Consider the following 12,666-nt stretch of genomic DNA (forward strand, 5'->3'; position numbering starts at 1 on the left):
CATTTTGCAGTCCCTCTAATTGTATTTATCAACCACATTTTCGTAATCTTTTCAAAGGTCTGTCTTCCTGCGATTGAAGGTCCGCATTTGGGAACGTAGGGTTAAAAAGAGACCTCCCTTTCAGTCTCTAAGCCTGGATACAGACTGGAAAGGCAAGGACTAGCGCTGCAAGATAAGAGGAAATCCAAGATGTGAAAGATGGTTCAAACCAAAGTCACTGACCCAAACAGCAGGCCATGTAGAATGCAGGAGTATAAGTACAGGCAGTGACACTGGCATTAAATGAAGTAGCAAGCACTGCTTTGGTAATTACAGATGGCATTTTGAAGCTGCATGCACTTACTGTGTAAGCATGTAGAGACTAAAAGCATGAAGTGCGACCTATTCCAGAACACAGTAGCATCCTTGGAAAGAAGCTCCAAAGAAAATTAAGGCAAAAGAGATGTAATCTCATAGCATCAAGCACTATATGACTGAATACTTGACTTCCTCAATCACTCCTACCTTAGGCAATGAAAACAAGCTTATACTCCAGGGTGAAAAGGTACATTTAGGAGAATTATGGAAATCAGTCATAGTGTTTTATTTGTCTGTGGGGTGCAGGAATTTTGCAGAATCCAGAATAGCCTTTTTTTTTTTTCTTTTTTTCCCCAAACACAAACAGCAAAGATGTACTGAATTAGAATCTGGTTTTCCAAGATAAAGAGCTGTAGCATAAGCAAGAACGCAGACCTACTTACAGGTCACAAAAACTGTCTAATCCCCTGATTTGTGCAGCAGTAGGGGTGAAGGTCTCTATTTGTTGCACAACACATAATCCAAAACAGAATTCGATTTTAAACCCATTACAAAACACGAAAGCGTTTATACCATGTAGCTTTTTCCCCTCTTCCACCAAACTGATGTTAGTGAGCAAGTATGAATGGATAATACTAGAATCAACTAATGGTAGGGAGAATTCCAAAGCATTTGTACAGTCGTTCCTGTTCCCTGTCTGACCTGCTCTGCTTTATGTCAGTGTCTGCTTTAAGGGGTAGGAATTGTCTTTCTGTACTGTGGTTTATGTGGTGTCACGAACGTTGATATTGATCTCTTGCAGCAAAGGTTTCTGTTTGATCTCACCAGTGTTAAGAGCGTGCATGTTATTTTCATCAGGGCCTTTCCAGTCACTTGATTCATTAGTTTTCCACAAAGCAGGATTGTAACTGGGCAGTGTGGAGGGGGAAGTTGTAAGTGCAGAATGAGATTTAGCAATTCCTGTATTTCCTGTAAGACAGAGGCTATTTTGAGGTTGGCTTGTTATGTTTTGTCTTCCTTTTAAAAAAAAAAGTATCTCCCCAAAGCAGGGAAGAATGGCATCTAATTTCCCCATCCGCTGTTTGTAAAATCTTTCTTAAATAAACTTCTCTTTTACCTTCTCCCTCTTAACTTCTCCACTAATTCGGTGACGTGGTAACCTTGTTCTGAGTGTAAATGTCTTTCCTGTCCTAGTCAGAGATAACAAATGTCCTTGGCAAAACACTACATCTTCATTTTTCACAATAGAGTTCCTATCATACTGGTTACTTAAAAAGCAAAATTAACGTTTTGTCTGTGGGAGCAATTTAATCTCAGATAAACTGTGGATATTAGCCTCTCGGAGATTTTGCCAAGCTGACGTCATAACCTTGTTCAGTGGATACATCTGGTGGTATATGAGCTCTCCCATAGCAGTATCCACAGAAACTGTTTAGTTTTGGATCATGCAGTAGGATTATGATTCTGTGACACTACCTTTGTCACAGGTGGGTATTCTCCTGAGTGGGCTGTGACTCACATATCTGCATTCTTGTAATAGGAAAATCCTTAGAGATGTAAATCAAAGGTATTAGTAGGAAGCAACTCTCATTTGTCTGCAGGAAGCAGGAAAAAAGTAAAAATCCTAACAGTCTTGCATTACATCATCTCCCTCATAGGATCATTTGAGCGTTATTATTGGGCCTTAGTTACTGCCAAGCTGTTCAGCATCCTGTGGATGCAAATTTAGGTGTAAAGTCCCATAGAAAATCTCCTATGGAGATGTCAAGAGAAACCAAGGGTAGGGTTCAATTTCAGAAACTGAAGTTCATCATGACTGTGTGTTCCTGTTTATGTGAGACGGAAGGGTCTACACCTCATGTCCAGACAGGGCTCTATGAAGCTGCTTAAGCAGAGTCACCTAGTGCCACCTGAGAATGCCACAGAAGGCTTGCTGGTGTGCGACAGGACCTGTCAAAGACCCATGCTGCACTAAATGGCTGCTAGAGCCACTGAAGGTACTACAGGGAATTTCTAATGCCGCTTCATACCTGCATTCAGCCAACTGAATTGAGCCCAAAGGGTCTCTACTGCTCCTTATGCAGACAGCCAAGCAGCAAGCACAGCCCAGAAAGTCAATGGCACTGGTCACCAAAGAACTGAGCAAGCAGCGCTGGTTCTCTTAATCAAAATGTTTTCCAAGGCAGGAATTTTTCTGACAGAAATTAATTGCCTCCCTGCAATTGCCCCAAAGTAGAGCAGAAACAGAGCATGTCTGTGCCCTTCTTTCTCTTACACTTGTAGATCTTCTCTGACACAGATGAAGAACATTTGAAGTTCTCTGTGGGGAGGGTGAGTCCAGCTCAAGATCTAGAAAACAAGTCAGTATCCTGGGATGCTGAACTGTGACAACTAGCCAATTTATTTGCCTCTCAATTCCTGTCCTTGGTTCTCTTTGCCTTTCTCGGATATTCTTTTAGATATCATTGGAGGCTGTATTTAAGTAGCAAAGACATTTTTGACAATACTCAGGAGGAACAGCATCATTATATTCTACTGCTTTATAGCCCACAAGTGTTTCAGAACCTACAGGCGTGGTTCTTTGCTGTGCAACAGGTCCCCAGTGTCTAATCTCCCAAGTAAATACGTGACTCATTCATCCTACAACAGTATGGGACTGTAAATATCAGATGTTTAATCGCTCAATAGAAGGCCATGTTCATGTGTGGTTGATGAATGCAAGTCTCTGGATGGTAAAACACTGAGGCCCAAACCAGCCCAACCCTGCAACCAAGAATAAAAAGCTTTGCTGTTTCGTAGAATTTTGTGCTACAAGGTAGACCTTGTAGTCAGTAGATCAACAGTAGTCACTGCTGAGAATTATGCTGGCTAACTTTACTAACAAAAATATATAACAAGTATTAAGTAAGTTTTGTTGTTGTTCCTGTCTTAGTGTCCTTCTAAGGCAAAAAATATATTCATTGTGTCATGAACTGTTTGCAGTCAAAATATACTTGACAGATTCTAATTAATACATTCAAAGGGACAGTTTTAGTACAATTTCCCACAGACACTTCTATAGCAACTGTGTTTCAAGGGGGCAATAAAACCACTGGGAGGTTTTGCGCTGTAACACTTGGCTGTTTATGTGGGCTCAGGGTTACTTGGCTGTTACATTTTCTTTCCTGGCGTAGGAGGATGAATTTAGCAAACATCTTTCAGGTAGGGGGCTGCATCATTCGAGATATTTTTAGCAAAATAAATTCAGTGGTCTTAGCCGTAGCAGAGCTAGAAAGAGCTCAAGGACATGTACATGATCCTTTGCTTTCATGTAATTTCCACTTAAACTATTTGTTGCTGTGGTGCAGGTCAAACACAGCACAGAGATACCATTACAGAAGTACCGCTAGGGACTCCAGCATTACAGGTACATTGACAGCTGTGCTTAAAACAACATTAAAATCCTGCTAGTTCATTAATTACCGGTAACTTTGGAAACCAAATTCTAACATAATAGCTCTTCAGGGAACAATCTGGAGGAGGAAAAGCATTTTCATTTGGCTTTGACAATCTCACTTGTTTTCTTGGCCCCTTTTTTGCTAGCAGCCACTTCAAACCTGGCAGTTACAGAGTACACTCGCACTTTGGTACAAGTCTCAGGGTACATGGCACATTTCAAACTTATAATCACAGCCACTCATCATAGTTCTTCATAACCTAATTCAGTTCTGCAAACAAGACAATTAAAATGTCAAGCTTCATCAGTTGCATTGATTTTCCAGAGTAGCCTCACACTTGGCTGCAGCCTTGACTGGGACGTCTCCCTACGGGCTCTGCTCTTTGCTTGCCCTGTTCAGATCCCAGGACCAATCTTCAGAAGCAGAAACTCTCAGACTGAAAGACTTTATTAGTTGCATGTGATCCCTGGTGACATCCAGACGGTGCAGTAGAAACAGGAGTATCCTTCCAGCAAACCCTCAAACTCTACTACTCAAGAAAATACGGTTCTCTACTGTAGGAGCTGCCAGTCCTCCAATCCCACTAGCAGCAGCAGCAGGCAGCTTCTCCCTGTGATTAGCAGTGCAACAACTCTTCAAACTTCAGTTTCTAACTAGAGTGTATGAAAGCTGAAGCCCATAGCAGGAGAAGCAACAATAAGCAAGATGGGCAGAGACTTCATCCTCTTCAAGTCTTCTTACATTGAAGAGAAATAGCCATTTGTGCCTTAGTACTTTGGTTCCAGAATAAATGTTGTTCAGTGGGTGTTAGACAGGTCTAGGGTCTAACATAAAAACTACCATAATAAAGTTATACTGCACAATAACTTACTCTCATCAGAATTCTTGACTACTGAACTCTAAGACTGCTTCAGCTCTACCTTAACCAAAAATTGAGTTGTGAAAAATTCAGAGGAGGGCACTACAGAAAATTAGAGTTCATCCCAGAATCTACACAGTGTGGGATAAAAATTAAGCCCAGGTGAGAAGTAAGAGAGAACATGTAACTATGAAGGGAAAGGTGAAATCTAGTCAATTCTTCCTGTTTCTCTAATGTTACAATGCAAGACCATCACTCTCTAGAAAGAGTAATAGTTGGTACAAGAGGAAATAATACTCTGAACAGCAGCTGCTTAACCCGTGCATTGCATATCCAGTGAAGATCATCACATCATTTTCGTTGTCAAAATGTTGAAACAGTTTATGGTCTTCAGTAAATATCTCTAATTGTAGGTGGTAGGATATTGGAGGGCTTTGTGAAAGAGTCATGATTTGGACCTTTAGAGAAGCACTGCCAAGCCTGAGGTCTGTTTTATTGCGGATGTAAATGTTGGGCTCACACTACCAGGAATGTCTAATCCATGACTAACTAGAAGGTTCTAAGTCCACAGCATAAAAAATAGCCCTGAGGTCTACATTGGTGGGTAGTCAGGAATGTTAAGCACTAGAAGGCAGTAATCAGGCATGCCAGAATTTACAAGATAGACAAGATTTACTTCTAAGCTGACTCCTAAAGAGATTGGATAGTATATGCATCCTAGTCTGAAAAGGTCTTTAAACATACTTCATCTAGAAATAAAAGTGGGCATCTTATGGCAGCACACTTGCAGAAGATAGTAACTGTCTTTGTCCGAGTTGAGATGGCAGCCACCTTGAACCTCACCAGTTCTTATACCTCCATCCACTGCTCCCCCAGAAATTCTTGTTCCGTTAAAAAATATTAACGGCAGGAGATCTTCACTTTTGGTAACACTTTCTTTTTACATTCAAGTCAAGCCAGTGCTACTGGACCAAATCTTCAGCTAGTGTAAATCGGCGTGATTCTGTTGGTTTCACTGAACCTCAAACTCATCTCAACTTCAGTCACACTGTTCTAGCCTGCAGAGGGTTTGCCTTACTGCTTATTGCAGTTCATGCAGGTCATGGTTCACCGGCCGTTTTCCTTCTACTTAGAGCCAGTCAGACCTCTGACCTGCTCCCCTTAGGGCTTCCAGGAAGGAAGCAGCCAGAAAGGTCACTCCCTCCTGGTCGCCTCTTTGTAGACAACTGGAGCATGGAGCAGCACCCAGAGCACTCTCAAATTGTGTCACTGCACTTCTGGGACTCAGAGAGAGAGTTTGGAAGAAAACTGCTCCAGTTACCTTTGAATGTCTGGTATGAATCTACACTGGAGTTTTTCATATCCTACACATGATTAAGATGCTCATGAGACTAGGATTGTCAGCAATGAGGAATGAACCACGGAACCCAGCTTCTCAGCATGGGAACCCTCTTGTTGTCTGAGCTCTTTCAGCTCTGCTGCAGAAAGCTCTAGCAAGATCATCAGCTTTCCCATGTAGTCCAGGCACCTGGACTGCAGTCATATTAAATGTGTATTTTCTCTGGCATCTTAGAGCGGTGTCCTTTGCAACTCATAGCTTAATGAACCAAGAGTCAGTTTGGGGCTTATTGACCTGTTAATTCTATGTGCTCCCTATTCTATGTTATCTATATGCACAAATATGAAGAGTGCATGTGACTCCAATTTTGCTAAAAAATATGTAACTAAATGTATGTCAGAACGATATATGTAAGCAAATTTTAAGGTAAGGTAAAAATATAGATAAAGACACTTGCAACTTCTATATACATCATTGTAGGCACAGAATTATGAACCTAGTACTTTTCCCCCACCTGCCTTCTGAATTTTTGGCATACCCTTGCCGTCATACACCTTGCATTGTTTGTTGCTTTAAGCTAATGCTAAAAGAGACTAATTTGACAGCAAATTGAAGGAACATTTAATCTAATCAATGCTTGCTTTGAACTTCTGCAATGCTATGAAAGCTTGTCAAATTACTGTGTTTACGTAGAGCAGCTGCTATTCATGAGCCTGCACATTGTACGTTATTCAGTGCTGCATGTAGGTCAGCAGAGCTCAGGACTGTGGTTGCATGTGCAGAAATGTCTTGATGCTTTGTTGCAACCTGTCTCTGGTTGCACAAGTAATACCAGAATCTTAAGAGAACCTCCTCTGAGGAAAGTCTGGTATTTTTCTCCTGGTCTCATTCAAAACCAACAAGAACAGAACCACATGAAAAGTAATGGAAAAAGTAGTGGAAGAAGTAAGTTGACTGAACTTTTCAAACTTCATAAGAGCTGCTGCGCGATTTCAGTTTACAGAGGAGCTTCAAGTAACAGAAACAAATAAACAGATTAATTTGAATGAAATCAAGATGGTATTCAAAGTAAATCTGAGTGCTGTTTTTCCTCATATACTTAGTGAATGTAATATACTTTATATCTTATGAAAAAAATATAGGCAATAAAGTCTTAACTTTACAGAAAAATTTCAGCCTACACAGAAAAGGCCACACAGTATCATTACCTGATGGAGTCCAGAACTGCAGATTTCTTTCTACGTCAACACTGCAGGGTGGCTCTCAGCAAGTTATGCCGTATCCTTGTAACTTGTATTTATCATAAAGCAGTAAAATAGGTTCTTCTAGTGAATATGTCATCTTGTAGAACTGCGGGTGAAAACAGAATTATGTAAGGGCTAATACCAAATATTTTTATTAACTTGCTTACATAGCTGAAGACATCACATGGATAGAAGCTATGTGCAAGTGTGTAGTTGTGAAGCATTAACTGGAAAACAGGAAACATCAGTCGCTTATCAGTGATAAATGGGCAGGACTGGCCAAATATTTTGAAGGCAGTTAGATACATATGCAGCATTTAGGAAACCAAAATTTTGCTTGTATAAAGTCAGGGTAATAGCTGAAGGAAGGTAATACCGGCAATAGGTGAGAAATTTTGAAAAGAGTAATGCCAGAAATGATCTGGAAGCTGCACTGAATTACAAACAAATCAAAAGTTGTAACATTATGTGGTTGTAAAGAACAGCAGCATGTACTTGGGTTTTGTGAGTATAAGTTCATATCAATGTGAAAAAAGTGTAACAAAAATCTTAAGTACAAAAGCTGTTTCAGTAGCTGAAACAAACTCACATCTGTGCTAGGCTTTCTTTCATTAATTTTATGGCATGCTTTAGGTGAAATGGGTACAGTGGAAGAGATGGGAGAATAAGTAACAAAAAAGGACAGAGTCTCAGTGAGTGAATGTGTAACCAAAAAAATTAAAAGATATGAATAATCAGGAAGGCAGCAATACTGTGAAAACCTAAAGCTACTCCCTAAGTCTTATTCTTGAAAATATGTATTTTTACAAAGAAGAGACACCAATACTTTTTTTTTTTTTGGGGGGGGAATATTCTAAATGCTACCAATTATAAAACAAACACTCCTATGTTGTTTGTCGAAAACAAGTAAAAGAATGCAAAGCAAGTATGCAAGTAAACTAATAACTAGTGTTTATTCAATTACTGTTTTGTACAAACAAGCAGAGTGTTTTAGTATCAGTTTGTAAACATCTCCTTACCCAAACTGCATGTTCAGTTGAACATCCTCTACATGCAAGTCAGCTGATAATAAGCACATGCAAAAGCCAAGCTAAAATTCAAGAGACAAAGCCCTTAAAAGCACAGTAAGAAGGGATGAAAAAGGATGAAGAAAAGCAAGGAAAAAAATAAAAGTCATTGTTCAAACTTTTTGCTCGGTAAACAACATTAGAAAGCTGTCAACCACAGAAAGATAAAAAAATAATCTACTTATCTTGTATAAACTCAGTTGTGGATTGGCAAAGGAAAGATTTTAAAGCAGGCTGGCTGCCAAGAAGAGGAGAGCGGAAGTCCCAGATGTAATCAAACACATTGACAGCTCTTCCTCTGCAAGCAGTGGAGCAAGAGCTCCTCTTTGACGTCTCTCAAAACTTACCCCTTTCTGTAGCTATTGCAGTGAAGACCACCTGGCTCAAGGCAGGCTGAATTGGGAACAGTGGCAGGACTGGAGATTTTTAGGACTTACAGCCACTTCATTCAGGTGCTTGCATGAAGAGGAATGGAACTGTTTGGGGAAAGAAGGAGCACCCCAGCTGAGGGTCACCTTTCCTTCCTTCCTTCCTGCCAAGGAAGCCCCCACCTGCTGCAGCAATTGCCCTCAGCTGCCTCCCCTCCTCTGGCAAGAGAGGCCCTTACAGTGCAGATTGCTGGGCTCTCTCCTGTGAAGGACGTTAAAACGGAAGACAATTTGCTTTTGAAATACAGGTTTTATTACCTTTGATGAATAAACTGTACAAACAGTAGATCCCAGTTAGGTGTTCCCCTCAGCAGATGCACTCCCTTCCTCGCAGGGGCAGTTAGATCATACACAAAACTGAGGACATTGATCCTTTACTGAAACATCTATTCTTCTCAAGCCAGTTTGCAGGTTTCTGAGTTTTTCTGCCCCAACTGATACTACTCAAGCAACCGTTCAGCTTTCCTATTAGGCTAAGCCAACGATGAAGAATTTCTAGGCCATGATGCAGTCCCTTACATTAAGGCAAGTCAGCTGAGTAGCGACTTCTTACAGCTTCCTTCCAGGTACACTTTTCCCTTACTCTGTCCGCTCTCCTGAAGCGTGCACCCCCAGAAGCTAGTGCAACCCTGTGCCATGCCATCTGCTCAGAATTCCCCAAGGGCAGCTGCCCTCGAAGTTGCCCTTTGCTGCCTGGCTGTGGCCTTGCCGGCCGGGCTGGCCGGCTGCTCTGCTGAGGGACGCTGCAGGGGTGGTTGGCTTGTCCCTTTTCCCACAGCTCAGCAGACAGCATCTCATGGGGAGAATCCAGGCTCTTCTTTCCAATCTACCTTGTTTTGGAAATCTGCTGAATGTTATTGGATTCTGTAAGGCCTGACCTTTAAAAGTCAGGGATGCAATTAACCAATCTGGGCAGCTCCACATCAGCAGCTCACGGTAGCCTCGGAGAGGCAGGAACCAGACAGTTTGCTTCTGACTAATATTATTACGGAGGAGCAGGAGGTGGACCCAGACGCTCTAATTAAACTGCAGCAGGTCTGCTCAGCAGGCCCTGATGATTGAATGCAAAGCAGAGATACCGTGCAAAGCATGCTAGAATCCCTGGGCTTTATGTAACTACACATTTTTGTGTTGATTTTCTGGCAGTAGCCTGTCATTCAGCTGGCAAAAGAAAGGGAAGGTATCCAGAGAAATGGGGATCCTCCACGGTCAATGCTCTGATCCGGAGGCCTCTATACTAACTCACTTCATCAAAACTAGTGCATGAAAGCATGGCTAGAATGGAAGGAAAGGCAGCGTGGTCGGGGGATTGCCTTCATTATCTGTGCGGGTGACTCTCTGCTCTGCTTTCATTTATATGTCAGAAGTAGCCCTGGAGTTAAATGGCAAAATAGAAATTCTGCAGAAAGGTGAATCATGTGGCTCTATTGGGCTTTTTTTGCTTTTTCTGGTAAGTCACTTGGCTTGAAATGTGGACTGTATTTGTCTGTGTCAGTGTTTGCTGTCCTTTCCACTGGTGATCTACTGACATTTCTTGCTTCTTTCTCTGCCTGCATCCTGCTCACAGTGAGTTGCCTCTGGTTCAGTGCAGCCTTTTTCTGTTAACACACCAAAAACCTCAGGCTTAAGATAAACTGTTTTTTACTTGGATCAGATGAGTCAAGCCTGAGTTTGGCTTTTATTTAGGCTGGTAACCTACGCAGTCTGCAGTACAAACACAAGTCAAACCTGGTTGATTGGTGCTGATTGTTTCGGCCCCTTGTTTCTCTCATCTCTTACTCAGAGAAGCAGAGGAGTTTTCTTAACAATTCACTGTAGAAGAACCACAGTCTCATCGTTTACTCACAGAGAGCCTAGGGCTGTCCCTAACCTTCCTACAGTAAGTCAAAATAACCCTGCATACTCATGGAACCCAAATATCCCTAACACTATTGAAAGCTGAATGTGTGTGATGGGAAAAAGCAGGTAGAATATTCTTAAATGTAGGCGTTAGCTCCCTGGAGCTCTTTACCCTAGGGACAGAGACGGGTTCCTCCAGATTGTAATCTAATGCGGAAGCCTGATCTGTCAACTGGAAAAAAATTTTGGAGAAATTAGTCTTGTGAGGCTAAAGCCCACTATTGCAAATAGATCCCTAACACATCTTAGATCTTAGCCTAAGCCTCCAAGTTTTCTTGTGTTTAGCTGACTGTGCAAGTGAGCAACTATACATTTCACTTCTGTTAAGCAAGATGGGTGCAAGAGCTTGGGCACTGATTTGTTTAGGCTTAAGAATCTAATCTAAAAACCTTTGAAGCTTCGTAATGATTTCTCAGCTAAGCCTCTGAATTGCCCCTCTTACTTGTCTTTCTCTATTTGAGTACTGCTGGTAGAATATGCAGCTGAAAAATATACTACTTTGACTTGCAGAAAAAACATTGTTAGCACGATTACCTCTGGGGAAACAAAAAACTAACACTTTTGTACTTGCTCCTGATTTATGTCTGTGGTTTTCACCTCTCCTTTGCTGTGCCATATACCATAGTATTGTTCATCCAGTTCCATATTAACGCACAAAACTTCCAATTATTTTAAAATAGAAGCTATAGGGATAATTGGATATATTGCTGATATAGTCTATAATGGAAGTCTAAACTGGCATAGGTGTATTAGTAATTGCAAAGCTAGTAGGGATTGTACCTCTTGGAAATAATGAAAATGACAGAAATTGCAAGTTATAAACAGGGACTGAGGGCGAAAATTTTTAACATAAGTGTGTCTGTGGAGCAGCAAATAAGTGCCAGGAAACTTGGTGCTTCTGGAAAATCTGATTAGGTCCCTATTTGCATCTTAATATCTTAAATATACTTTAGCTCATGGTAAATGAGAACTTTAAGCAGAGGCTGATGTTGGATTTGGGTCTTTGAAAAAAATCTAACCTCACTGAAGTGACTGGGAAATCTATCAATCAAATGCCTTTTAAAGATTTCCCAATCTTTTAAGTTGGGGTCATCCAGAATTTTGACAACCATAGACCAAATTATGTAGGAATTTGCTCAGATTGGGCCTTTGGAGACAAATATGCTTTGTGATCTTATAAAGCAGTAGAAAAATCATTTTGCCAGGACTAGGTGAAAAGACTTATGGGCCATCAGCTGTGCAGCTATGCATCAAGCTTATAGAATGATTAGTTACTCATTAACCTCCTGTTTATGATACTTGCTATTTTCCTGATCAAAGGAGAAAAAAATACTTGCTGCAATTCAAGTCCTACTGGAGAGAAGCATAAGAAAGTTTAACTGCTACATAATCTTTTCAAATGGAATTAGAGTGAATTTAATTGGGCTTAAATCATAGACTTGTCCTCTGTGTGGATCACAACTGACTTGTCTACACTGGAGAATCAAGACTCACACAGATACTGAAATCTGAAGACCAGTGGGAAACATAGCTGATGCTATTTGGATGAGTAAGGGGAAAGACGAGGTATGGGAACATTATTATTAAGAACTAGTTCAAACCACAGTTAGCAGAAAAGTTATCACATTTTTTTGTCTTAAGATCCTTCTAGTGAAAAAAAAAAAAAGTAAAATTCCTTCCTAAAAGGGCAGGAAAGGAAAGATAAAGTGATCAAGCAGAAGGGTGGGGAAACCTGCTATGAAGTTTTACCTAAATCTGATGTATTTCAGGTTTTCTTTCGGAAAATGGGAGGGGGGCATTGGAGGGGCAATAGCCTAAAAAAACTGGGATTTTAATCAAAAAAGTTACAGTCAAATCTCTACCGACAAGGGCAGTGATAGTTATAACAATGCTCATTTTACTCTACATACTTCCTCTATTTCCCTTCTATAAATCTGAGTCCCCTGTCCCCCCACTCTGGCCTGTGATTGTGCTAAACCAGCGTCTTTACCATGACTCCTTTGGCACACAACACTGCAATACCTCTATGGATTCATTAGCTGCCTGTTGTGGTTTACAGTGCGTCCGTCTGCCATGTGTTAGGCACTCTGGTCGCG

General features: G+C 41.0%; 1 protein-coding gene across 2 annotated transcripts in view; it reads left to right on the plus strand.

The window, feature by feature from the left end:
* The window catches only part of RERG (RAS like estrogen regulated growth inhibitor), a 114,393-nt gene that overhangs the window by 61,863 nt on the left and 39,864 nt on the right, over positions 1–12,666 (plus strand). The gene's annotated exons all lie outside the window — the stretch shown is intronic.

Source organism: Opisthocomus hoazin, chromosome 1 (genome assembly GCF_030867145.1).
Source record: "Opisthocomus hoazin isolate bOpiHoa1 chromosome 1, bOpiHoa1.hap1, whole genome shotgun sequence".
Lineage (NCBI taxonomy): Eukaryota > Metazoa > Chordata > Aves > Opisthocomiformes > Opisthocomidae > Opisthocomus > Opisthocomus hoazin.